This window comes from Clarias gariepinus, chromosome 14, assembly GCF_024256425.1.
Source record: "Clarias gariepinus isolate MV-2021 ecotype Netherlands chromosome 14, CGAR_prim_01v2, whole genome shotgun sequence".
In the NCBI taxonomy this organism is placed as follows: Eukaryota; Metazoa; Chordata; class Actinopteri; order Siluriformes; family Clariidae; genus Clarias; species Clarias gariepinus.
In genome coordinates this window covers 2,950,747-2,977,940 of record NC_071113.1, presented here as the reverse complement: position 1 = coordinate 2,977,940, position 27,194 = coordinate 2,950,747, and the positions used below count along the sequence as shown (strand labels likewise).

General features: G+C 37.2%; 2 long non-coding RNA genes across 4 annotated transcripts; one reads left to right on the top strand and one right to left on the bottom strand.

Annotated features, from left to right (window-relative positions):
- Nucleotides 1–6,592: 6,592 nt before the first annotated feature.
- On the bottom strand, nucleotides 6,593–26,058 carry LOC128540787 (uncharacterized). Of its 3 annotated transcripts, none has more exons than XR_008365599.1 (5): nucleotides 25,987–26,058; nucleotides 7,204–7,281; nucleotides 6,966–7,075; nucleotides 6,829–6,863; nucleotides 6,593–6,726 (listed from the first exon to the last, which is right to left on the bottom strand). It is a non-coding gene; the product is annotated as an uncharacterized LOC128540787 (long non-coding RNA). The 3 variants fall into 3 exon arrangements; XR_008365601.1 differs by lacking the exon at nucleotides 25,987–26,058 and adding an exon at nucleotides 15,731–15,814; XR_008365600.1 differs by lacking the exon at nucleotides 25,987–26,058 and adding an exon at nucleotides 7,419–7,494.
- Nucleotides 9,529–10,216, top strand: LOC128540788 (uncharacterized). The gene is made up of 4 exons (XR_008365602.1): nucleotides 9,529–9,602; nucleotides 9,727–9,804; nucleotides 9,949–10,058; nucleotides 10,164–10,216. It is a non-coding gene; the product is annotated as an uncharacterized LOC128540788 (long non-coding RNA).
- Nucleotides 26,059–27,194: the final 1,136 nt, after the last annotated feature.

Genomic DNA, 27,194 nt, shown 5'->3' with positions numbered 1-27,194 from the left:
AGCTGTTCTCTGAGGACTCGTGACTGCAGTCTGCCTGAGCCTCTAATAACAAACTGGACTCCATATTAACTGTTATACTGAACTTCCAGCCTCTTAACACACAGTATGACTGCAGATCAATCCCTGGTATCCATTATCACCCAAATGAGGATGGATTCCTTGTTGAGTCTGGTTCCTCTAAAGGTTTCTTCCTACTGCAATCTGAGTTTTTCTTTGCCACAGTCACCCTCAGCTTGTTCATCAGGCACAATCTAATCTTTTTGAGTCATACACATTTTTCAAATTTTCTTTTGATTGTGTAAAGCTACTTTGTGACAATTGTTAAAAGCACTTTATAAATAAAATTTAATAGAATAATTTTTATTTAAATAACAAATACTCATTTTATTGTTTTATAGTCATAAAATAAACTGAAACAAACAAAACCATGTGATCATGTGTGTCTATCATATTTCAATTATGTGACACAGGAAGTGGTGTGTTCTATTCTGAAGTGTACTTCACAGTGTGCTTACTCCATTTGCAGGGAATGTTGGAGAAGAGAACTTTCCTTAATAAAACTCCTCCATTGGAACACCCTGCCAAGTCACCAGTGCAGACGTCACTTTACTATGGTAACAAGCACCTTGGATACCTGTTGCTGCTGCAGAAATTTTTACATGATAGACATTGTTAAATATTTATTGAAACAAAAACTGATACCATTATAAAACAATGTGTATAGAAATATGTATAACTATTTAGTTATTAATTGAGACTGTTTACAGGTTACTAGTCTATGAGTTCTTGATCTATTCTAAATTAAAATGTTATCCTCTTAACTGTATGACATCATCCTTGATAATGTATTAATCCATTTTCAAGCTTAAGGAAAGATGGCTTTAGATGATTTCACAGGTTCGGCGATACATTTATCATCTGGCAACAGGCATAGAAATGTGTGGTGTGCATATCCATGAAGCATGCAGACACCTGTAAAAAAAAAAAAAAAAAAAAAAGTTTGAATCAGATTTCCCTTTTCTTACATGGTAAGATTTAATAAATGGCTGGGTAAATGACATTCAATCCATGTATGCTCGCACCATAAAGCACTCCTGCAACCAAACGTGTTCAGATTAGATTTCATTTAAGATTAGTGTAAATAGGGTTTAATCAGTGTGCAAAAATGTTTAAAGATACAAAAGTCTAATCAATTTAATTGGCCTAGACAGTGTTTAAACCTTGTCTACAATTAAGCTTTTAATTTTTAGAGTAAGTCTCACCACAATTTATAAAAAAATTTAAAATTAGCAAATGATGAACGAGTTAAAATTACTGGAACCAAGTTAAGAATCAATATCACACTAAACTTTGGAAGTGTAGTTTTGAATCATCAACTTCATGGAAGAAAATGTTAAAAAAGGCTACGTTTAGTGAGAGCATTTTCACACAATTTACAAGATGGGGTCAAAAATCGTCCATAGAACAATGTTCAGGTGTTTTTACATTACATTTAACTCCTCTAACCTATTTTGTCCAATATAGCATCTCAATTTTCCATGATGTTAGCATTAGGCTCTAAAATGGTAATTTAAAAACATATGGAAATTACAGATTACAATTTTTGGATCTATTGTACATTTAGCCTGGAAATGATGTATGCCACACTGAGGGTTAATATATTCAAGTAAAAGTTGAATTAAAAACCTTCAGTGTAAGCACCTTATATGAAAAAAAAAAATTCAAGTTTTACCATTAAGTAAATATCTGGAAATAATTTTATCCTTACTCCGAAAAAGTTTAACTCCAACCTTTCCATTTAAAAGACAATTGGCTTTAAGAATTGAGATGTAACCAATAGAAAGACAAGCCAACAAGACCTTTGCAGAAACTGGACATTTATTTGAGGATTCTTTGTCTGAACATTGTCTGCACAGATGAAGACCAAGCAAGACAAAAACATTGAGAAATGAAACTGTTGAACTCCTCAGTATCCACTTCCTAGGCAGGGGTTGGGGCAGAGATCTGGAAGAAAAAAATAAGCAGTTAGCAACTGAAGAACACAATTACATTTTAGAGATGACTTCCTACTTGGGTTGTAGCAAGTTAATCATTAATCATCAATTCTTTCACCCTGTATTGAAAGAGTTACAGTTTAAGTGTTGCAATGTGCTCACACTGGAGACTTCTTCCATAAATGTTAAGCACTCATGCTTGTTGAAGCACAAGTCATGTTTAGAAGTTACCTCTTCCCATCATCCAGTTCACACTGCTAGCATTCCCAATCCAGATCCTGCAACCACTTCATTTTCGTCCTGCAACATCGCTTTCACAGGGTGATTGACAGCATGAAAACCTGCATATAGGACAATAAATTCCAAAAACATATGAGAGACCACCACTAACACCAATCCCCAACCATCCACAAAAAGTTAATTAATTCATTGTTAATGCTGTTGAATTTTGTTTATTTAAATATTTTATATTTATATATTAAAGCCTTTGATGAATAGTTTATAATTAATGACAGAATTTATATATACTGTCTTAACTAAACAGCAATGAAAAACATTGTTTGGTCAGCAAATTCCACTAAAAGTTGAGTAAACTTAAAAAAAAAAAAAAAAGCGACTTGTTACAGGAGTTTACATTGAGGCAGCTTATTTGTTCACACCCCCATCCACACACCTATACGAATAAAACACACGCCCCTCCACACCATGTTTTTACTTCATCGTTTACACACTAAAGGGTAAGGAATTAGTTCACGTGCACGTTACCTGGCTCCGGATGCACGTCTCGCGCTGGAAGCGCGCCTGTGTCCCCTTGATGCGCATGCGCCACCGGGGAGCCAAACGCTGCGGCAAAAGAGAGAATGTGTGTGAGAGAGAGAAACAGTGCATGTAGTTATAACCCACAAAATAGACAAAAAAAAAATCATATTCACGTTTGATAAAGGAGTGAGTGTGGTTTAAAGCTTACACTGTGAGAGAAGCGCGAGGAAGACCGCGAACACCGACAGGCTCGTGACGCACATCATGGTACTTCAGTGTGTAGTTTTTAAACGACAAACGAGCTCGAGCTCGAACAGGGCGATAAATAGGCTCGCGGTCCATCATCTCTCCTCACCTGGATTCACCTCACCTGGACATCGTTAGAGCAGTCAGCCAATCAGCGCGCTGCTGCCGCCACCTAGCGTCCGCTCACAGGAAGTGACCACAGTGCAACAGATTTCCTCAGCGTTCTGAAATTTCAGCTTCAAATAGTTAAAAGTGGTGATGGCCAGATAAAGCCTCATTTAGGTGTCGATTTTTCCTATTAGTGGACAAACTTTGTGTAGCAACTAGATCATAACATTGCAAGCAGCATAATTAATATGTACATGCAGCTGCACTGGTCAAGGAAATGTTCGAGCCTTTACTTAAGAGGCTAAGTCACATCGGTCACGATTACGACAACCGCGAGGCTTCGTTTTTAATTGGTCACATGACTCTCAGGGAGCTTCGGAGCTTCTGTGTCAAAGTAACATTACTGGTGAAAAGGTTAAAGTTTAAAATAATCTGCGGATCTTTAATGTAATCAGTGATATTATTATTATTTCAGGTTAAAGCCCATGTACTGTACATGTCTGTCTGTCTTTCTGTACAGCAGAACTCTCTGTCTGACTTATTAATACAAGGAAATCACATTCTGTAAGGTTGAGTACACTACGCCTTGTTGTACTTCTTTCGTCATCAAACAAATACACTCCCTGTTCGGTAATCGGAGAGTGAATTAGATGAGAAATCAAAAAAGTAGATCGGATAAAAATATGGGATGAAAATGTGAACTAATTCCCAGTAAAAATATTTAGTTTAGCTTTTCTAATTAATATCTATTGGTGCAGGTGTTTGTTTACATTCAGCAAGTAGCTTACTAGTAGCTTATTTTAATTAAAACTCGACTGGCATGGATCCGTGCCGGAACCGCAGTGGTTAATGACTGATTAACAAAAACTCCATATATGGGTGTAATGGCTTTGTGTGGCAAGACAGGGAGACATAAAACAAAACATACTGGTTGGGTTTCCAGATATGGCACATAAAAAAGAAAAATAACCATTTAACTCACAAAAATACTCATATTTTTAATGTTTCATAGTCATAAATTTAACTGAAACAACCGTAAAACCATGTGATAATGTGTCTATTGTATTTTTTCAACTGACACAGGAAGTGGTGTGTGTGTGTATCTGCGTTCCATTCCGAAGCTTAATTCACAGGGTGCTCCCTATCCATGCTTCATTTGCAGGGAATGTTGGTGAAGAGCATGGGTGAACTGGGACCAAAAAGTGGCCCTGGACTTTCTGGCCCACAGCAGCCCACATCATAATACACTGGCTAATGTAGAGATTAATTTTCAACACCAATTATAAAAATATAATTAACAAAATACAGAAATCAATGCTATTTAAACATATTATTTAAAGTATCACTGAATATATATTGGGTCATATTAGTAAAACAAAGAAACAAAGGAAAGAACATCAAGACAAACTAAAGACAATATTTTAAAGGGGGCAGTAAAACTTAACAGGTAAGCTGGAATAAAATCAGTAGCTGCATTAGCTCACTCTAGTAAACTGGTTACTTATTTAAATTATTATAGTCAATATTAATAAAAAAAAATCTAAGAAACGTTATTTTGAATAAATATTGACTACCATAATTTAATAAAAAGAGATTTTTTTTAATAGCCTATATAATACTAAGCATTTCTTGATTAAAATTAAATTAGAATTATTGTATCCTTTTAATATGACATCGTCCTCATCAATAATAATCATAAAAAATACAGTGGAAGTTTGGATTGTGAGTAACTTGATTTGCGAGCATTTTGCAAGGTGAGCAATTTTAATTTATAAATTTTTACTTAATAAATGATCGAGGTCTTGAAATACAAATAATACTCATGCGCTTGTTTTTGCCAAGCGTCAGGTGATCACAACTGAGCCAGCTGTTCCTCTTGTGCCTTGGGATTGTGGGTAATCATCTCCCATGCTCCGTCTGTGTGCGCGCTCGTCACTTGTATAATCAACATCCGCGCACGCTTGTACTGTTTATTATAATGTGGCCACGTGTGTGTGCATGCATGGCATTAAAAAAAAAAATTAGTTTCCAAGTGTTATTCTTTAGTAACTGTACTGTAACAGTGGGCCTCGTAAAGAAAAAAGTTAAACAGACTGTAGCAGTGCAGGAGATGATTCTGTTTAACGACAATGCAACGCCACATTTCAGCAAATCCTCAAAAGGAGGCAAAAGCTAGTGTCATTAGAGAGGTTCACTGTGTGTTTAGATAATTTCTTACATATTTGTATATAAATATATTAGGATTTTATACTTTTTGTTATACAGTAAAGTTTAATAGGAAGTGTTTACAGTTTAACTTGTGCGCATGTGTGTGCACACACCATAAAGCATGTTGACTCCTGCAACAAAATGTTTTTGGATTAGATTTTACTTTATAGGGTAAAGTTCAATAGTGTAACTTAGATTCAACCTGTGTGTTTGAGAAGAATTTATAAAAGCCTGCTCAACTAAAAATCTGCAATGACAGGATTGTTTATATAATGTTTAGGAAAAAACAATTTATTTGTAAACATGATTTAGGGTGTGTTTTACAGCAATTTGTTTGAAAAGTCACAATAGTTTAAATCTTTAATTGTTAAAGTTTTCATAATTTTAATCTGCAATTACAGTTTGTGTTTGACATTTTTATTGGATTTTAGATTAATAGTTTTTGTAGGTAAATAATTTAAAAAGGGTCACAAATTACTGGGATGCAAACACTAAGATGGGTAAGAAATAACTAGATTTAAAAATGACTGAAATTGAGTTAAGAACCCATAAACACGTTAAACTAAATGGATATTGCTAAACCATCAACTTCGTGGAAGAAATGTCAGGGGAAAAAAGAAAAAAACCATGAGAGATGACACACTTGAAGTTGCATGGCAAAAAAAAAAAAAAAAAAAAAGAAAAAAGCCATGTTTAATAGTGCAAGTTACAGCATTTCCACAAACAAAAATGAGTGTCACAGTCTAGTGCACATCTATAAGAATGCCACCTGTTAGACCCATACACTTTACCTCAGCAGGACTAAATTTTTGACCATCATGTTCATGAGTTTATACTTTACATTCAGCACCTCAACAGCAATTTTTTTTCTATTACAGCAACTCAATTTTCCAACTATATTTTAGTTGAAAACTCCCTGAAGGCAAATTAAATTAAGATGGAAATTACAAATTTAAGGTCTACTGTACACTTATCCTAGGGATCACAGATGCCACACTTTATGTGAGGGTCAGTATACAGGTAATCTTAACATTCAAATTTCTGCATGAACAAACTGCCCGTGGTTTGCAGCCATTATTTGTAGAAGAGAACAAGTCATGAAAATACAAAAACCAGACACTGCAATCCTAACTTTGAAAAAGCAAAAAAAAAAAAGTCCAAGAACGTAGAAAACTGACAGGATGGCATCCGAGATTGCAAACTTAGGTCCTTTGCCAGGACACTGCAAGCATTCACAAATGGAGACATAGCCAATACAAAAATGAGCCAACAAAATCTTTTCAGGAATTGGACATTTATTCAAAGCCATACATTAGCTGTACATTCATTTGAGGATTCATTGCCTGGACTTGTGCACAGCTGAAGACCAAGAGCATTGAGAAACTGTTGAACTTCCCTCAGTGTCCATTTCCTTTAGGGCACAGACAGAGGGATATAAATAAATTTAGCAAGAGTTGATCACATTTTAGAGATGACTTCCTACTTGGGTTGTGTTAAGTTATTTGAGGCTCACCATGTCAATGAAACCACAAAATTAGTTCTTCCATCCTGTATTGAAAAAGTTACAGTTTAAGTGTTGCAATGGGCTCACACTGGAGACTCCTTCCATAAATGTTAATGCTTGGAGCACGAATCATGTTTAGAAGTTACCTCTTCCCATCATACAGTTTACACTGCTAGCATTCCCAATCCAGATCCTGCAACCAATTCATTTTCATCCCGCAACATCGCTTTCACAGGGTGATGGACAGCATGAAAACCTGCACATAGAATGATGGGGGAAAAAAAAAGAGAAAACGCACATCACCCAGGTATCCCACACACAAACTCAAGATTTTTACTTCATCTTTTATACACAGGGTAAGGAATTAGTTCACGTGCACTTTACCTGGCTCCGGATGCACATCGTGCGCTGGGTGCGATCCTGTGTCCCCCTGATGCGCATGCGCCATCGGGGAGCCAAACGCTACGGCAAAGGAGAGTGAGAGAGTGTGTGTGAGAGAGAGAGAAGCAGTGCATGTAGTTATAACCCATAAAATAGACAAAAAAAAACCACGTGCACGTTTGAGAAGAGAGAGATAGTGAGTGTGGTTTAAAGCTTACACTGCGAGAGAAGCGCGAGGAAGACCGCGAACACCGACAGGCTCGTGACGCACATCATGGTACTTCAATGTGTAGCTTTTAAACGACAAACGAGCTCGAACAGGGCGATAAATAGGCTCGCGGTCCATCATCTCTCCTCACCTGGATTCACCTCACCTGGACATCGTTAGAGCAGTCAGCCAATCAGCGCTGCTGCCGCCACCTAGCGTCCGCTCACAGGAAGTGACCACAGTGCAACAGATTTCATCAGCGTTCTGAAATTTCAGTTTCACACTTCAGCTTACCGACATATACATTAAACATATGATCATTTAGGTCGGGATGATATATTTTTTTTTATTAAAAATATATTAACATAAAACTTTTCCACTGAAAATATTGAATTATAGAGTACACTTGCGTTGTGCAAAGAGTTTGTTGAACGAATTAAAATGTTAAAGCTGAAAATAAGCTGATCAATCTTGATGTAATCAGTGATATTATTACTTCAGGTTGAAGCCCACGTGCATGTCTGTGTCTTTCTGTACGGCAAAACATTCTGTCTACCTTCTTAATACAAAGATGATAAATTAATACAAAGATTAAAAAATTAGCGAAGGTGATGTACGATTTTGCTCTGGCCCCATCAAAATGCGATGTGGTGACATAGCTTACAGCGGGTTATGGTCGCTGAACCGCTGGATGTCCAAGTGGTGACCTGAAAATATTGTGGGCTTTATAGAGAATTGGAGTACCTTTGAGAGCAAAGCTGGCCTGTTAGGCTCATAGCCTCAGAACAGGTCTAGTTAATCAGTGACTACCCAGAGCCAGAGGTGGAAAGTAACAAATTACTATTTTTTCTAAAAATTAAATTTACTCATGTTACTGTAATTGAGTAGTTTTTTGTGTACTTTTACTTTTTAAATACATTTTAAAAATCTTTAATTTTACTTTTACATTAGTATATTTAGTTTGAAGTATTGTACTTTGCTAAATTTGAAATAATATTCGCTAATTAGTAAAAAAATTAATGAATTAAAAAAAACTAATTAAACAGAGAAGGAAACAATTGCACCCCGGAAACCATTGATGTACGTGGAGAACAAACGCGCTAAATTCACAAGAACGATGAAGGTGCCTAATGCAGACCCAGCTGAAAGTGAAATGCCGTCAAATTCTTATGAAGCAAACCCCTGGTCATTGTAACGGCCACTACTATGTTGTATGACACATTACGTATGTATGTTGCCGCCCCTCCCCCAGTGTGTGCGCTGCGGGAGTGTGGGTGTGAGAAGGAGAGAATGTCGTAGGAGCTCAGGTGTGCTGCTCACCCCCGAAAGGCTCTATTCTTTTACCCTTCTCTTTACTTTTACTTTATGTTTTGTATTGTGATTTTCGTGACGCTGAAGGAGGCTGATAAAGGTTTTTCTGCTCAACGTCATTCTTGGCTCTGAGCTCTTTTTTTCCTTCGGCTACCCGGCACAAAGCGTCACACCATATTTCAGCACTTTGATTTCAAGCACAAGAAAGACAAAAGCTTTATTACGCAAAGGTGTTTCTTCAATTAAAAACAACTAGTTTGAGATTTATAACACTAGAATCCTTTATCCCACCCCGCTCTTAAATAATGTAACTCGGTAATCTTTACTCTAAATAAATTTTAATGAGCTACTTTTTACTTTTACTTGAGTAGATTTTTATAATGGTAACTTTACTTGTACTTGCATACAAAAGTTTATTACTCTTTCCACCTCTGCCCAGAGCCCAGGCCAGGGAGCAGACAAACAGCCTAACATAACCATCTTCTAGCTGAGTCATCACTCAGGGTACACAAAATTTAAGAAAAACCCAGAAAGTCTGTTTTAGTAATTTAATTAATATAGAAACCAAAGATTTCTATTAAGTTTTAGTAATTAAATATTAGTTCTCTCACATTTTAAGCAGTTATTGTAAATGAAACCATCACAGATCGCTAATTTTTTAATCTTTGTATTAATTTATCATATAGCGCGCTGATTGGCTGACTGCTCTAACGATGTCCAGGTGAGGTGAATCCAGGTGAGGAGAGATGATGGACCGCGAGCCTATTTATCGCCCTGTTCGAGCTCGAGCTCGTTTGTCGTTTAAAAGGTACACAGTGAAGTACCATGATGTGCGTCACGAGCCTGTCGGTGTTCGCGGTCTTCCTCGCGCTTCTCTCACAGTGTAAGCTTTAAACCACACTCACTATCCCTCTCTTCTCAAACGTGCACGTGATTTAATTTTTTTTTTACTTTCTATTTTGTGGGTTATAACGACATGCAATGCTTCTCACTCTCCTTTGCCGTAGCGTTTGGATCCCCGATGGCGCATGCGCATCAGGGGGACACAGGATCGCACCCAGCGCACGATGTGCATCCGGAGCCAGGTAAAGTGCACGTGAACTAATTCCTTACTGTGTGCAAAAGATCAAGTAAAAATCTTGAGTTTGTGTGTTGGATACCTGGGTGAAGAGATGTGCGTTTTCTCTCTTTTTTTTTTTCCCTACTTTTTTCCACCATTCTATGTGCAGGTTTTCATGCTGTCCATCACCCTGTGAAAGCGATGTTGCGGGATGAAAATGAATTGGTTGCAGGATCTGGATTGGGAATGCTAGCAGTGTGAACTGGATGAGGGGAAGAGGTAACTTCTAAACATGATTTGTGCTCCAACAAGCATTAACATTTATGGAAGGAGTCTCCAGTGTGAGCACATTGCAACACTTAAACTGTAACTTTTTCAATACAGGATGGAAGAACTAATTTTGTGGTTTCGTTGACGTGGTGAGCCTCAAGTAACTTGAAACAACCCAAGTAGAAAGTTGCCTCTAAAATGTGATCAACTCTTGCTAAATCTATTTATATCCCTCTGTCTGTGCCCTAAAGGAAATGGACACTGAGGGAAGTTCAACAGTTTCTCAATGCTCTTGGTCTTCAACTGTGCACAAGTCCAGCCAATAAATCCTCAAATAAATGTACGGCTAATAATGTATGGCTTTGAATAAATGTCCGATTCCTGAAAAGATTTTGTAGGCTCATCTTTGTATTGGCTATGTCTCCATTTGTGAATCTAATTTCTTTGACCGTCTGTTTACACGTTCTTTCAACTATGACTCATATCCGATACACGTGTTTACACTTGCCATGCCATCTGAAACATCGCGCGTACTTAAAGGGAGGTTCTTGCGCTACACACTAGCCAAGATAGACGGAGGTGAAGTATGCTTGACGCTCTGCGATATATGCAAAGTTCGCAAAACATCACCATGGTTTTAAAACTGAGGAGGAGAAGAAAAAACGGCATAATTGCAGCCTGTGCATATGCTTCTTTCACCAAATACTAATTTCTTAAATTTATTTAGCCCTAATAGGCATTAAAAAAGGGGGGGGGGGCTGGGTACTTTCCCTTTTTCATGTCACCTGCGATGTTATAATTCCACACGCGCTTCCACCGGAGAATAACATTACGTCATTAAACCGCGAAGAAGTCGCAGTTTTCATGGCGTACAGAACACAATGACTCAGGAAATACGATTTGTCTGTTTACACAAAAATCACATTAGCACATATCTGATTTATATCTGACTTATTTCCGCATATGAGGGAGGCCTGAAACTGATCTCGAAATATCGGAATGCATGCATTTTTTTTTTTTTTTTTTTTCCTGTTTACACGGACATAGAACATATCGGATATGTGCCACATATAAGGAAAAAAATGGAATTTGGTCACATTTACCCGACAGTGTAAACGTAGCCTAAGATTCTGAAAAAGATAGTAACGCAGCAGCTCTGTTTATATCTACATAGTAATAGCATATATGAACTGTATCAGTCAGTATTTAGGCCTCAGCACACAGACAGCACTTGTTAAAGTAGTAAATTACCTCCTATTGGCCTCTGATCAGGGTTGCGTCACTATACAGTAAAACCTTGCATTGAGAGTGACACGGTTTGTGAGTCTTCCGCAAAACGAGCAAAGATTTTTTAATAAATTTTGACTTAAACGAACAAGTCTTTGTTTATGGGTACTGACTTATCAGGTATCACGCATGCGCTTCTTGTTTTGACGCCCAGCGGTTTGTGATCACAACTGAACCAATGCTTTTTCTCTCTTTCGCGCTGCAGAATTGTGGGTAATCGTTTCCCCTGCTGTGTCTTAGTGTGCGTCTCTCACTGGTATAATCAACATCCGTGGACATGTATACTGTTTACTATAACACTGTGACCACGTGTGTGTGTAAAACATTTTTTATTGTGTCTAAATGTGTCTACAGCGTGCATGTAAAGCAAATGCAAGTCTCATTAGAGAGGTTAAAGATAAATTTTCTCTCTCTGCTCCAGGCTCAGTCTGCTCTGTGTGGTCTGCCACACACACACACTTGAGATTTCTGACTGATCGTTATTAGTTTGTTGATTTAAATGGTGACTATTCTGCATGTTCAATTCAATTCAATTTTATTTATATAGCGCTTTTAACAATGGTCATTGTCTCAAAGCAGCTTCACAAAAAATTAAAGAATTTTTTTTTTTTTTAGAAAAGAAAGTGTATGTGTGAGAAAAATGTGTCTAGATAATAATGAGATGAATGAATGATGAAAGAAATATCTCTGATGAGCAAGCCAAGGGTAACGGTGACGGTGGCAAGGAAAAACTCCCTGAGATGGCGATAGGAAGAAACCTTGAGAGGAACCAGACTCAACAGGGAACCCATCCTCATCTGGGTGATACGGATAGAAATAACGTGTTGTGCAGGTGAAAGTTCAATATAACAGAAGTTGTGTAGATTAACATGAAGTCCAGTTCAGCACAGGGAGTCAGTAGATGCAGAGGGCAGATGGGGTCTGGATCACTGGGAGCACAGGAGCAGGATGTGTAGCTCCAACCATCATAAAGCAGAATCCAGCTGGAGCTGGTCCTTCTCAAGATCTCACCCAGATGAGGATGGGTTTCCTGTTGAGTCTGGTTCCTCTAAAGATTTCTTCCTACTGCAATCTTAGGGAGTTTTTCCTTGCCACTGTCACCCTCAGCTTGTTCATCAGGGACAATCTAATTTTTTTGATTCATACACATTTTTCAAGTTCTCATAATTCTCTGTTGATTGTGTAAAGCTACTTTGTGACAATGATGATTGTTAAAAGCACTATATAAATAAAATTGAATAAAATATTTGAAAAAATATATATATTTAAATCACAAAAATACTGTTTTATAGTCATAAAATAAACTGAAACAAACAAAACCATGTGATCATGTGCCCCTATCATATTTCAGTTGTGACACAGAAAGTTGTGTTCTATTCTGAAGTGTACTTCACAGTGTGCTCCCTACTCCAGTTTGCAGGGAATGTTGGAGAAGAGCACTTTCCTCAATAAAACTCAACTGGAACACCCTGCCAAATCACCAGCGCAGACGTCACTTTACCATGGTAACAAGCACCTCGGTTACCTGTTGCTGTGGACATTTTACACGATAGACATTAAGTGTTAAATATTTATTGAAACAAAAACTGATACCATTATGAAACAATGCATATGTGTATAACTTTAGTTATTAATTTAAAGACTGTTTATTTACTTTTACAGGTCACTAGTCTATGAGTTCCTGATTCATTTTAAACTACTTATCCTCTTAATGTAATCATCCTCAATAATATATTATTCCATTTTCAAGCTTAAGGAAAGATGGTTTCACATGTTATTCAATACATTTATGTTATCTGGCAACAGGACTAGAAATGTGTGGTGTGCATATCCATGAAGCATGCAGACACCTGTGAAAAAAACGTTTGAATTAGATTTTACTTTCTTACAAGTTAAGGTTTAATAACTGCTGAGTAAATGACATTCAATCCATGTATGCTCGCACCAGAAAGCATGTTGACTCCTACAACCAAACAAGTTCAGATTAGTTTATTTTGTTAACAAAAGATAAGTGTAAATAGGGTTTAATCTGTGTGCAAAATGTTTAATGATGCAAAAGTCTAATCAATTAAATTGGCCTAGACAGTGTTTAGAAATTAAAAAAAAATTTAATTGTAGACAAGGTTTAGAGTAAGTCTCACCACAATTTGGTAAGTCTGATTAGTCTATTAAAATTAAATGTAAAATTTGTAAGTTGCATATAAGGTTTAATCCATGTGACAATTTTAAAATTCATTGGATTTAAAATAGTTTTAGTATTTATTAAAAAAAAATTTAGCAAAAAGATGAACAAGTTAAAATTACTGACACCAAGTTAAGAATTAATATCCCATTAAAAAGTTTGGAAGTTTGTAGTTTTGAATCATCAACTTTGTTCAAGAAAATGTCAAAAAAGGCTACGTTTAGTGAAGGAGCATTTTCACACAATTTACAAGATAGGGTCAAATATCATCCATAGAACAATGTTCATGTTCTGTAAATGTTTACTTTATATTTAACTCCTCTAACTATTTTGTCCAATACAGAGTCTCAATTTTCCATGATGTTATTAGGCACTAAAATGGTAATTCAAAAACATTCATGGAAATTACAGATTATAATTTTTGGATCTATTGTACATTTAGCCTGCAAATCATGTATGCCACACTGAGGGTCAATATATTCAAGTAAAAGTTGAAGTAAAAACCTTCAGTGTAAGCACCTTATATACAAACATACAAGTCTTCCCATTAACAAAGAAAAATCTGGAAATAATTTTATACTTACTCCAAAAGGTTCAATTCCAACCTTTGCATTTAAAAGACAATTGCCTTTAAACACAGCCAGGACACTGCGGACATTCAATAATTGAAATCTAACCAATAGAAAGACAAGCCAACAAGACCTTTGCAGAAACTGGACATTTATTTGAGGATTCATTGTCTGAACAGATGATCAAGCAAGACAAAAGCTTTGAGAAATGAAACTATTGAACTCCCCTCAGTATCCACTTCCTAGGCAGGGGGGGGGATCTGGAACATAAAATAAAAGCATTTAGCAACCGAAGAACACAATTAAATTTTAGAGATGACTTCCTACTTTGGGTGTAGTCAGTTAATCATTAAAGCTCACCATGTCATTGAAACCACATCAATTCTTGCATCCTGTATTAAAAAGGTTTCAGTGTTGCAATGTGCTCACACTGGAGACTCCTTCCATAAATGTTAATGCTTGTTGGAGCACAAATAATGTTTAGAAGTTACCTCTTCCCATCATACAGTTCACACTGCTAGCATTCCCAATCCAGATCCTGCAACCAATTCATTTTCGTCCCGCAACATTGCTTTCACAGGGTGATTGACAGCATGAAAACCTGCATATAGGACGATAAATTCCATAACCATATAAGAGACCACCACTAACACCAATCCCCAACCATCCACACAAAAGCTTCAACTAAATAAAATTTTGAATTCATTCATATTGTATTGTTGGTCCAACTTCTTACAGTGGCATTTGTTAGGACAACAGATAACAGTGCTCTTAAACTCTACATGAAGCCTTCCAAACCATTACTGGACTAAGACATCCTCCCCCACGTGTCCATGTGAAACTTTTGCGCCATAAACTATTGTGTCCAAGACAATGGTGGGAGAAAGGATAATCTTGGCTAGTTTTTAAAATCATGATGGTAATTGGTACTTAAAAAAAAAAAGGATTCAATGTCATCCTATCTAAAATATCTATCTGGATATTTTATTGACCTATTGCACAAAATAGAACCTGTATTCTTCTGGTTTATGCAGATCAGTTTTAACAGAATACATTTTAAAGTAATGTTTGTGTAGATGAGAAGTTGTGCCAAGTCAATCCTATGGGAATATAATAATTTGAACCCACAACCAATACTACTTGTGCTGATAATATCTGAATTACAAGTCAATTTAGGATTTTGAACTGGATACAGTGTGTCAACTAAACAGCAATAAAATTGTTTGGCCATCAAACTCATCTAAAAGTTAAGTAAACTTAAAGTTGTGCGACTTGTTACAGGAGTTTACATTAAGGTACCTTATTTCTATTATTGTGCACACCCACCCACACATACATACAAAGAAACCCACACACGCCCCTTCACACCATGTTTTTACTTCATTTTTTACACACTAAAGGGTAAGAAGGAATTAGTTCACGTGCACTTCACCTGGCTCCGAATGCACGTCTCGCGCTTGGATCGCGCCTGTGTCCCCTTGATGCGCATGCGCCACCGGGGAGCCAAACGCTACGGCAAAAGAGAGAATGTGTGAGAGAGAGAGAAACAGTGCATGTAGTTATAACCCACAAAATAAATAAAAATAAAAGAAACCACGTGCACGTTTAATAGAGAGAGATAGTGAGTGTGGTTTAAAGCTTACACTGTGAGAAAAGCGCGAGGAAGACCGCGAACACCGACAGGCTCGTGACGCACATCATGGTACTTCAGTGTGTAGCTTTTAAACGACAAACGAGCTCGAGCTCGAACAGGGCGATAAATAGGCTCGCGGTCCATCATCTCTCCTCACCTGGATTCACCTCACCTGGACATCGTTAGAGCAGTCAGCCAATCAGCGCGCTGCTGCCGCCACCTAGCGTCCGCTCACAGGAAGTGACCACAGTGCAACAGATTTCATCAGCGTTCTGAAATTTCAGTTTCACACTTCAGCTTACCGACATATACATTAAACATATGATCATTTATGTCGGGATGATATTTTTTTATTAAAAATATATTAACATAAAACTTTTCCCACTGACAATATTGAATTATAGAGTACACTTGCGTTGTTCAAAAAGTTTGTTGAACGAATAAAAATTTTAAAGCTAAAAATAAGCTGATCAGTCTTGATGTAATCAGTGATATTATTACTTCAGGTTGAAGCCCACGTGCATGTCTGTGTCTTTCTGTACGGCAAAACATTCTGTCTACCTTCTTAATACAAAGATGATAAATTAATACAAAGATTAAAAAATTAGCGAAGGTGATGTACGATTTTGCTCTGGCCCCATCAAAATGCGATGTGGTGACATAGCTTACAGCGGGTTATGGTCGCTGAACCGCTGGATGTCCAGGTGGTGACCTGAAAATATTGTGGGCTTTATAGAGAATTGAAGTACCTTTGAGAGCAAAGCTGGCCTGTTAGGCTCATAGCCTCAGAACAGGTCTAGTTAATCAGTGACTACCCAGAGCCAGAGGTGGAAAGTATCAAATTACTATTTTTTCTAAAAATTAAATTTACTGGTCTTACTGTAATTGAGTAGATTTTTGTGTACTTCTACTTTTTAAAGTAGTTTTTAAAATCTGTAATTTTACTTTAACATTAGTATGCTTTGTTTGAAGTATTGTACTTTGCTACATTTGAAATAATATTCGCTAATGAGTAAAAAAATTAATGAATAATAAAAAAAAATAAACAGAGAAAGAAAAAAAATGCGCCCTGGAAACCATTGATGGACGTGGAGAACAAACGCGCTAAATTCACAAGAACGATGAAGATGGACAAAACAGATGTCAGTGATGCAGACCCAGCTGAAAGTGAAATGCCATCAAATTCTTATGAAGCAAACCCCTGTCATTGTAACGGCCACTACTATGTTGTATGACACTGTATGTTGCCGCCCCTCCCCCAGTGTGTGCGCTGTGGGAGTGTGGGTGTGAGAAGGAGAGAATGTCGTAGGAGCTCAGGTGTGCTGCTCACCCCCGAAACTCTCTATTCTTTTACCCTTCTCTTTACTTTTACTTTATGTTTTGTATTGTGATTTTCGTGACGCTGAAGGAGGCTGATAAAGGTTTTTCTGTTCAACGTTATTCTTGGCTCTGAGCTCATTTTTTCCTTCGGCTACCCGGCACAAAGCGTCACACAATATTTCAGCACTTTGATTTCAAGCACAAGTAAGACAACAGCTTTATTATGCAAAGGTCTTCCTTCAATTAAAAACAACTAGTTTGAGATTTATAACACTAGAATCCCTCATCCCACCCCCGCTCTTAAAAAATGTAACTCGGTAACCTTTACTCTGAGTAAATTTTTAATGAGCTACTTTTTACTTTTACTTGAGTAGATTTTTATAATGGTAACTTTACTTGTACTTGAGTACAAAAGTTTATTACCCTTTCCACCTCTGCCCAGAGCCCAGGCCAGGGAGCAGACAAACAGCCTAACATAACCATCTTCTAGCTGAGTCATCACTCAGGGAAATTTAAGAAAAACCCAGAAAGTCTGTTTTAGTAATTTAATTAATATAGAAAAACAAAAATTTCTATTAAGTTTTAGTAATTAAATATTAGTTCTCTCACATTTTATGCAGTTATTGTAAATGAAACCATCACAGATCAGGAAATTGGTATACTGTGTTAAACAGAAACCTGGATTAAAGAGAACAAGTATGTAGCTCTAAATGAAGCTAGTCCTCCTTAATACAGCTACACCAGCCTCGGCTAACTGGTAGCGGAGGAGGCGTCGCAGTTATTTAACATGATATCGTGATATAGTAAAATCTGACTATCGAACTAAAACACTGACACAAATATAATGCATTTGAAGTTCTCTATCTTAGATAACTGTAGCTACACAAATTTAATCTGCTCAGTCGATCCCACCAATTATGATTTACAGACCCCATCGGGCAGAATTTCTTTTGTGAATTTGCAGATTTCCTCTTAAATCTGGTCGCTTCTGTAGACAAAGGGTTAATTGTTGGAGATTTTAATATTCATTTTGAGAATTGAGAAGACTTTCTGAGAACAGCATTCATGTCCATACAGGACTAAATCAGTGTGTAGTAGGACCCACTCATAAAGCAGGTCACACTTCAGATTTAATAATATTCTTTTGGGTTACGTATAAGAAATATAATCTTATACACAATTAAAGTGTGTCATAGTATTAATGTACACACAGCACTGTGCTAACACATTACACGTACATTCAAATCAACTACCACACAGAGCTTTATCAATAATCACCCAGAATTATCAAGTCTGATTGGATCGCCATCTGACTCACACAGAACTCGATCAGGTGACTAAATATAATAATGAAAACGCACTTTAAAACAGACCGCTCGAAAATTAGAACATAAATTGCGTAAACCTTATTGTTATTATTTTAAATAGCGTGAAAGAAGAGCATCCTGAACTATAGAAAAGCTCTTAGTGCTGCCAGATCGTTGTATCTCTCCACTATTATAGGAAATAACAAAAATAATCCTAAATTTTTATTAATATCGTAGCAAAATTAACTAAAAATAAGACTCTAAAAACTAAAAGAAATCTTCACAACAACAACATACAGTAGTGAGGACTTCATGAACTTTTTCACAAAAAATTAACATAAATATTAGGCAAAAAATTCAGGCTTTGAAACCAGACATTTTAAGTAATACAAATAATAAAATAACCCCACCACGTCAGAATCTAGAACACTTTACTTCCCTTGAAGAGAATGAACTAATTTCACTCATCTCTTTTGCAAAATCGTCAACCTGTGTATTAGTTCCTATACCGACACATTTTCCCAAGCAGATTGTACCAGCAATAACAAAACCCCTGTTGAAAATAATTAATTCTTCAATCAGCAGTGGGTATGTTCCCAAAGTCCCAAAGTCCCAAATCCTTTAAATTAGCAGTTAATAAACCGCTTATTAAGAAACCTGACCTCAACCCCGTTGAGCTGTCTAACTACACACCAACATTAAATCTCCCCTTTTCTCTAAGGCTACGTTTACACTGCAGGTCTCGATGCCCAATTCTGCTTTGCTGCCTATATCTGATTTCTTTGACCGTCTGTTTACACGATCTTTCAACTATGACTTATATTCGATACACGTGTTTACACTTGCCATGCCATCTGAAACATCGCGCATACTTAAAGGGAGGTTCTTGCGCTACACACTAGCCAAGATAGACAAAGGTGAAGTATGCTTGATGCTCTGCGATATATGCAAAGTTCTCAAAACATCACCATGGTTTTAAAACAGAGGAGGAGAAAAAAAACGGCATAGTTGCAGCCTGCGCATATGCTTCTTTCAGCAAATACTAATTTCTTAAATTTATTTAGCCCTAATAAGCATAAAAAAAAGTGGGGGAAGGTTGGGTTGGGTACTTTTCCTTTTTCATGTCACCTGCTATGTTATAATTCCACACGCGCTTCCACCGGAGAATAACATTACGTCATTAAACCGCGAAGAAGTCGCAGTTTTCATGGCGTACAGAACACAATGACTTAGGAAATCCGATCTGTCTGTTTACACGACAATCACATTAACGCATATCTGATTTATATCTGATTTATTTCCACATATGAAGGAGGCCTGAAACCGATCTCGAAATATCGGAATGCATGCATGCAATTCCGTTTTTTTCCTGTTTACACGGACATAGAACATATCGGATATGTGTCACATATAAGCAAAAAAACGGAATTGGGTCACATTTACCTGACAGTGTAAACGTAGCCTAAGATTCTGAAAAAGATAGTAACGCAGCAGCTCTGTTCATACTTACATAGTAATAGCATATACAGTGGTGTGAAAAACTATTTGACCACTTCCTGATTTCTTATTCTTTTGCATGTTTGTCACACTTAAATGTTTCTGCTTATCAAAAACCATTAACTATTAGTCAAAGATAACATAATTGAACACAAAATGCAGTTTTTAAATGAAGATTTACGCTATTAAGGGAGAAAAAAATCCAAATCTACATGGCCCTGTGTGAAAAAGTGATTGCCCCCCTTGTTAAAAAATAACTTAACTGTGGTTTATCACACCTGAGTTCAATTTCTGTAGTCACCCCCAGGCCTGATTACTGCCACACCTGTTTCAATCAAGAAATCACTTAAATAGGAGCTACCTGACACAGAGAAGTAGACCAAAAGCACCTCAAAAGCTAGACATCATGCCAAGATCCAAAGAAATTCAGGAATAAATGAGAACAAAAGTAATTGAGATCTATCAGTCTGGTAAAGGTTTCAAAGCCATTTTTAAAGCTTTGGGACTCCAGCGAACCACAGTTAGAGCCATTATCCACAAATGGCAAAAACATGGAACAGTGGTGAACCTTCCCAGGAGTGGCCGGCCGACCAAAATTACCCCAAGAGCGCAGAGACAACTCATCCGAGAGGCCACAAAAGACCCCAGGACAACATCTAAAGAACTGCAGGCCTCACTTGCCTCAATTAAGGTCAGTGTTCACGACTCAACCATAAGAAAGAGACTGGGCAAAAACAGCCTGCACGGCAGATTTCCAAGACGCAAACCATTGTGGACCTGACGAGACAAAAGTTGAACTTTTTAAAAGGTGCGTGTCCCGTTACATCTGGCGTAAAAGTAACACAGCATTTCAGAAAAAGAACATCATACCAACAGTAAAATATGGTGGTGGTAGTGTGATGGTCTGGGGTTTTGCTGCTTCAGGACCTGGAAGGCTTGCTGTGATAGATGGAACCATGAATTCTACTGTCTACCAAAAAATCCTGAAGGAGAATGTCCGGCCATCTGTTCCTCAACTCAAGCTGAAGCGATCTTGGGTGCTGCAGCAGGACAATGACCCAAAACACACCAGCAAATCCACCTCTAAACGGCTGAAGAAAAACAAAATGAAGACTTTGGAGTGGCCTAGTCAAAGTCCTGACATGAATCCTATTGAGTTGTTGTGGCATGACCTTAAAAAGGCGGTTCATGCTAGAAAACCCTCAAATAAAGCTGTTTTACAACAATTTTGCAAAGATGAGTGGGCCAAAATTCCCCCAGAGCGCTGTAAAAGACTCGTTGCAAGTTATCGCAAACGCTTGATTGCAGTTATTGCTGCTAAGGGTGGCCCAACCAGTTATTAGGTTCAGGGGGCAATTACTTTTTTAGACAGGGCCATGTAGGTTTGGTTTTTTTTTTCCCTAAATAATAAAAACCATTATTTAAAAACTGCATTTTGTGTTTACTTGGGTTATCTTCGACAAATAGTTAAATGTGTTTGATGATCAGAAACATTTTGTGTGACAAACATGCAAAAGAATAAGAAATCAGGAAGGGGGCAAATAGTTTTTCACACCACTGTATGAACTGTATCAGTCAGGATTTAGGCCTCATCACAGCACAGAGACAGCACTTGTTAAAGTAGTAAATTACCTCCTATTGGCCTCTGATCAGGGTTGCGTCACTATACAGTGAAAGGCAACCCTGATCTCGGATTGTGAGTAACGCGGTTTGCAAGTGTTCCACAAAACGAGCAAAGATTTTTAATAAATTTTGACTTAGAAAATGAACAAGTCTTGGTTTAAGGGTACTGACTATTAGGTATCACGCATGCGCTTCTTGTTTTGACGCCCAGCGTCTCGTGATCAAAACTGAACCAATGTTTTTTCTCTCTTTTGCGCTGCAGAATTGTAAGTAATCGTCTCCCCTGCTAGGTCTTAGTGTGCGTCTCTCACTGGTATAATCAACATCTGTGCACGCGTATACTGTTTACTATAACACTGTGACTATGTGTGTGTGTGTGTGTAAAACATATTTTATTTTGTGTCTGAGTGCATGTGTGTACAGTGTGCATGTAAAGCAAAAGCAAGTCTCATTAGAGAGGTTAAAGATCAATTTTCTCTCTCTGCTCAAGGCTCAGTCTGCTCTGTGTGCCACACAGACACACACTCAGGATTTCTGACTGATTGTTTTTAGTTTGGTGATTTAAATGGTGACTATTCTGCATGTTCTCAAGTGGAGTTTGGTGTGCCACATGGTTTTAGGCCCACTGCTTATTTCTAACTCGTCCTGGTGTCCCGCTTCTGGTTGTAGATCTTGTATGGATGCCCTGTTTGGGATACTGTATGTGTCATGACAATTCCACTTTACCATGAAGATAGTCCTGGCCTCAGCTGATGCTGACAGCTGTTCTCTGAGAACTCGTGACTGCAGTCATTTGTTTCCTATAGTCTGCCTGAGCCTCTAATAACGAACTGGACTCCATATTAACTGTTATACTGAACTTCCAGCCTCTTAACACACAGTATGGCTGCAGGTCAATCCCTGCTATCCATTATCACCCAAATGAGGATGGATTCCTTGTTGAGTCTGGTTCCTCTGAAGGTTTCTTCCTACTGCAATCTCAGAGTTTTTCCTTGCCACTGTCAACCTCAGCTTTTTCATCAGGGACAATCCAATCTTTTTGAGTCATACACATTTTTCAAATTTCATAATTTTCTTTTGATTGTGTAAAGCTACTTTGTGACAATTGTTAAAAGCAGTATATAAATAAAATTGAATAGAATATTTTTTATTTAAATATTTAAATTACAAAAACACTAATTTTATTGTTTTAGTCATAAAATAAACTGAAACAAACAAAGCCATGTGAAAATGTGTGCCTATCGTATTTCAATTATGTGACACAGGAAGTGGTGTGTTCTATTCTGAAGTGTACTTCACAGTGTGCTCCCTACTTTCCTCAATAAAACTCCTCCATTGGAACACCCTGCCAAGTCACCAGCGCAGACGTCACTTTACCATGGTAACAAGCACCTCGGATACCTGTTGCTGCTGCAGAAATTTCACACCATAGACATTAGGTGTTAAATATTTATTGAAACAAAAACTGATACCATTATAAAACAATGTGTATAAAAACATGTATAACTATTTAGTTATTGAGACCGTTTACTTTTACAGGTCAGAGTTCTTGATCTATTTTAAATTAAAATGTTATCCTCTTAATAATGTACGACATCATCCTTAATATATTGATCCATTTTTAAGCTTCAAGCTAAGATGGCTTTAGATGATTTCACATGTTATGCGATTCATTTGTGTTATCTGGCAACAGGCATAGAATTGTGTTGTGTGCATATCCATGAAGCATGCGGACACCTGTGAAAAAAAAAAAAAAAAGAAAAAAAAAAAAAAGGTTGAATTAGATTTAACTTTTCTTACATGGTAAGGTTTAATAAATGGCTGAGTAAATGACATTCAATCCATGTATGCTCACACCATAAAGCATGTCGACTCCTGCAACCAAATGTGTTCAGATTAGATTTTATTTTGTTAAAGATTAGTGTAAATAGGGTTTAATCAGTGTGCAAAATGTTCAATGATGCAAAAGTCTAATCAATTAAATTGGCCTAGACAGCGTTTAGAAATTAAAAGTTTAACTGTTGACAAGGTTTAGAGTAAGTCTCACAATTTATAAAAAAATTTAAATTTAGCAAAAAGATGAACGAGTTAAAATTATTGAAACCAAGTTAAGAATCAATATCACCTTAAAAAGTTTGGAAGTGTAGATTTGAATCATTAACTTCGTGGAAGAAAATGTCAAAAAAGGCTACGTTTAGTGAGCATTTTCACACAATTTACAAGATGGGGTCAAAAATTGTCCATAGAACAATGTTCATGTGTTTTTACGTTACATTCAACTCCTCTAACTATTTTGTCCAATATAGCGTTTCAGTTTTCCATGATGTTAGCATCAGGCTCTAAAATGGTAATTCAAAAACATTTATGGAAATTACAGATTACAATTTTTGGATCTATTGTACGTTTAGCCTGGAAATAATGTACTGTATGCCACACTGAGGGTCAATATATTCAAGTAAAAGTTGAATTAAAAACCTTCAGTGTAAGCACCTTATAGGAAGTTTTTCTCCAAGTTTTCCCATTAAGTAAATATCTGGAAATAATTTATACTTACTCCGAAAAAGTTTAACTCCAACCTTTCCATTTAAAAGACAACTGGCTTTAAACACAGCCAGGACACTGCCGACATTCAAGAATTGAGATGTAACCAATAGAAAGACAAGCCAAAAAGACCTTTTCAGAAACTGGACATTTATTTGAGGATTCATTGTCTGAACATTGTCTGCACAAATGAAGACTAAGCAAGACAAGAGCATTGAGAAATGAAACTGAACTCCTCAGTATCCACTTTCTTGGCAGGGGGTGGGGCAGAGATCTGGAAGATAAAATAAGCAGTTAGCAACGGAAGAACACAAGAACACAATTACATTTTAGAGACTACTTGGATTGTAGCAAGTTAATCATTAAAGCTCACCATGTCTATGAAACCACATCAATTCTTTCACCCTGTATTGAAAAAGTTACAGTTTAAGTGTTGCAATGTGCTCATACTGGAGACTCCTTCCATAAATGTTAAGCACTCATGCTTGTTGGAGCACAAATCATGTTTAGAAGTTACCCCTTTCCATCATCCAGTTCACACTGCTAACATTCCCAAGCCAGATCCTGCAACCAATTCATTTTCGTCCTGCAACATCGCCTTCACAGGGTGATTGACAGCATGAAAACCTGCATAGGACGATAAATTCCACAAACATATGAGACCACCACTAACACCAATCCTCAACCATCCACAAAAAATTGAATTTATTCATTGTTAATGCTGTTGAATTTTGTTTATTTAAATATTTTATATTTATACATTAAAGCCTTTGATAAAAATAGTTTGTTTATAATTAATGATATATATATATATATATATATATATAATTCTGAGAGAGAGAGAGCACAGGACGTATTACCATGTTATAGTTAATTGTAATTGTTAAGATGTGATGTAAATTGTCTCATGAGAAAGCAAGGAAGATTTAGCATGAAATTCAGTAAGATGTCTCCCACGATGCTCTGCTATTAAAAGTAGGACAAGGGGACTCAAGAATTTAAGCAGCTCTTTTCATGACAAGTTACATTTTCAAGGAGCTACATTCATATTGTATTGTTGGTCCAACTTCTTAGTGGTATTTGTTGAAACAAATGCGATTGTGCTCCTAAGCTCTACATGAAGCCTTCGAAACCATTACTGGACTAAGACATCCTCCCCGAGATTACCATGTTGAGACTTTTGTGCCATAGACTATTGTGTCCAAGACATTGGTGGGAGAAAGGATAATCTTGGCTAGTTTTTTAAATCATGATGGTAACATAATCAGCACTTAAAAAAATAAATAAAAATCTAGTGTCATCCTATCTAAAATATCTATCTGGATATTTTATTGACCTATTGCACAAAATAGAACCTGTATTCTTCTGGTTTATGCAGATCAGTTTTAACAGAATACATTTTAAAGTAATGTTTGTGTAGATGAGAAGTTGTGCCAAGTCAATCCTATGGGAATATAATTTGAACCCACAACCAATGCTACTTGTGCTAATAATCTGAATTACAAGTCAATTTAGGATTTTGAACTGGATACAGTGTGTCAACTAAACAGCAATAAAATTGTTTGGCCATCAAACTCATCTAAAAGTTAAGTAAACTTAAAGTTGTGCGACTTGTTACAGGAGTTTACATTAAGGTACCTTATTTCTATTATTGTGCACACCCACCCACACATACATACAAAGAAACCCACACACGCCCCTTCACACCATGTTTTTACTTCATTTTTTACACACTAAAGGGTAAGAAGGAATTAGTTCACGTGCACTTCACCTGGCTCCGAATGCACGTCTCGCGCTTGGATCGCGCCTGTGTCCCCTTGATGCGCATGCGCCACCGGGGAGCTAAACGCTACAGCAAGAGAGTGTGTGTGTGAGAGAGAGAAACAGTGCATGTAGTTATAACCCACAAAATAAATAAAAATAAAAGAAACCACGTGCACGTTTAATAGAGAGATAGTGAGTGTGGTTTAAAGCTTACACTGTGAGAGAAGCGCGAGGAAGACCGCGAACACCGACAGGCTCGTGACGCACATCATGGTACTTCAGTGTGTAGCTTTTAAACGACAAACGAGCTCGAGCTCGAACAGGGCGATAAATAGGCTCGCGGTCCATCATCTCTTCTCACCTGGATTCACCTCACCTGGACATCGTTAGAGCAGTCAGCCAATCAGCGCGCTGCTGCCGCCACCTAGCGTCCGCTCACAGGAAGTGACCACAGTGCAACAGATTTCCTCAGCGTTCTGAAATTTCAGTTTCAAATAGTTAAAAGTGGTGATGGCCAGATAAAGCCTCATTTAGGTGTCGATCCTTCCTATTAGTGGACAAACTTTGTGTAGCAACTAGATCATAACATTGCAAGCAGCATAATTAATATGTACATGCAGCTGCACTGGTCAAGGAAATGTTCGTGCACATAATCAACATCTCTGAATCTTTGAAAAATTGAAGAGTGCACGAGCCTTTACTTAAGAGCCGAAGTCACATCGGTCACGATTACGACAACCGCGAGGCTTCGTTTGTAATTGGTCACATGACTCTCAGGGAGCTTCGGAGCTTCTGTGTCAAAGTAACATTACTGGTGAAAAGGTTAAAGTTTAAAATAATCTGCGGATCTTTAATTTAATCAGTGATATTATTATTTCAGGTTAAAGCCCATGTACACTACCGTTCAAAAGTTTTAAAACACTTGCAAATTTCTTTGTTTTTGTTTAGTGATTTATTTTCTACATTCTACAACAATACTGGGGATTTCAAAACTATAAAATAACACATATGGGATTAGGTAGTTATGTAACAAAAAGAAAAACAACAGTTAGTTGTTATTTTGAGACACAGAGGTCAGCCTTTCTGTAATAGTTCTTGCAAGAACAGTATTGTCAAGTGCATTTGCAAAATCCGTTAAGCACCATAATGAAACTGGCTCTCATGAAGGCCGTCCCAGGAGGGCGAGACCAAAACCTACTGCAGACGAGAAGTTCATTTAGAGTTATCAGCCTAAAAAATGACCAATTAACAGCACCTCAGATTAGAGGCGTTATGAAGTCTTTACAGAGCAGAAGTAGCAGAAACATCTTACCATTAACTGTTCAAAGGAGATTAATGCATTTTTTGGATGCCTTCAGCATTCCTTTACAATGTAGAAAGAAATAAAAAACAGGAACCATCATGGAATTAGAAAGTGTTCTA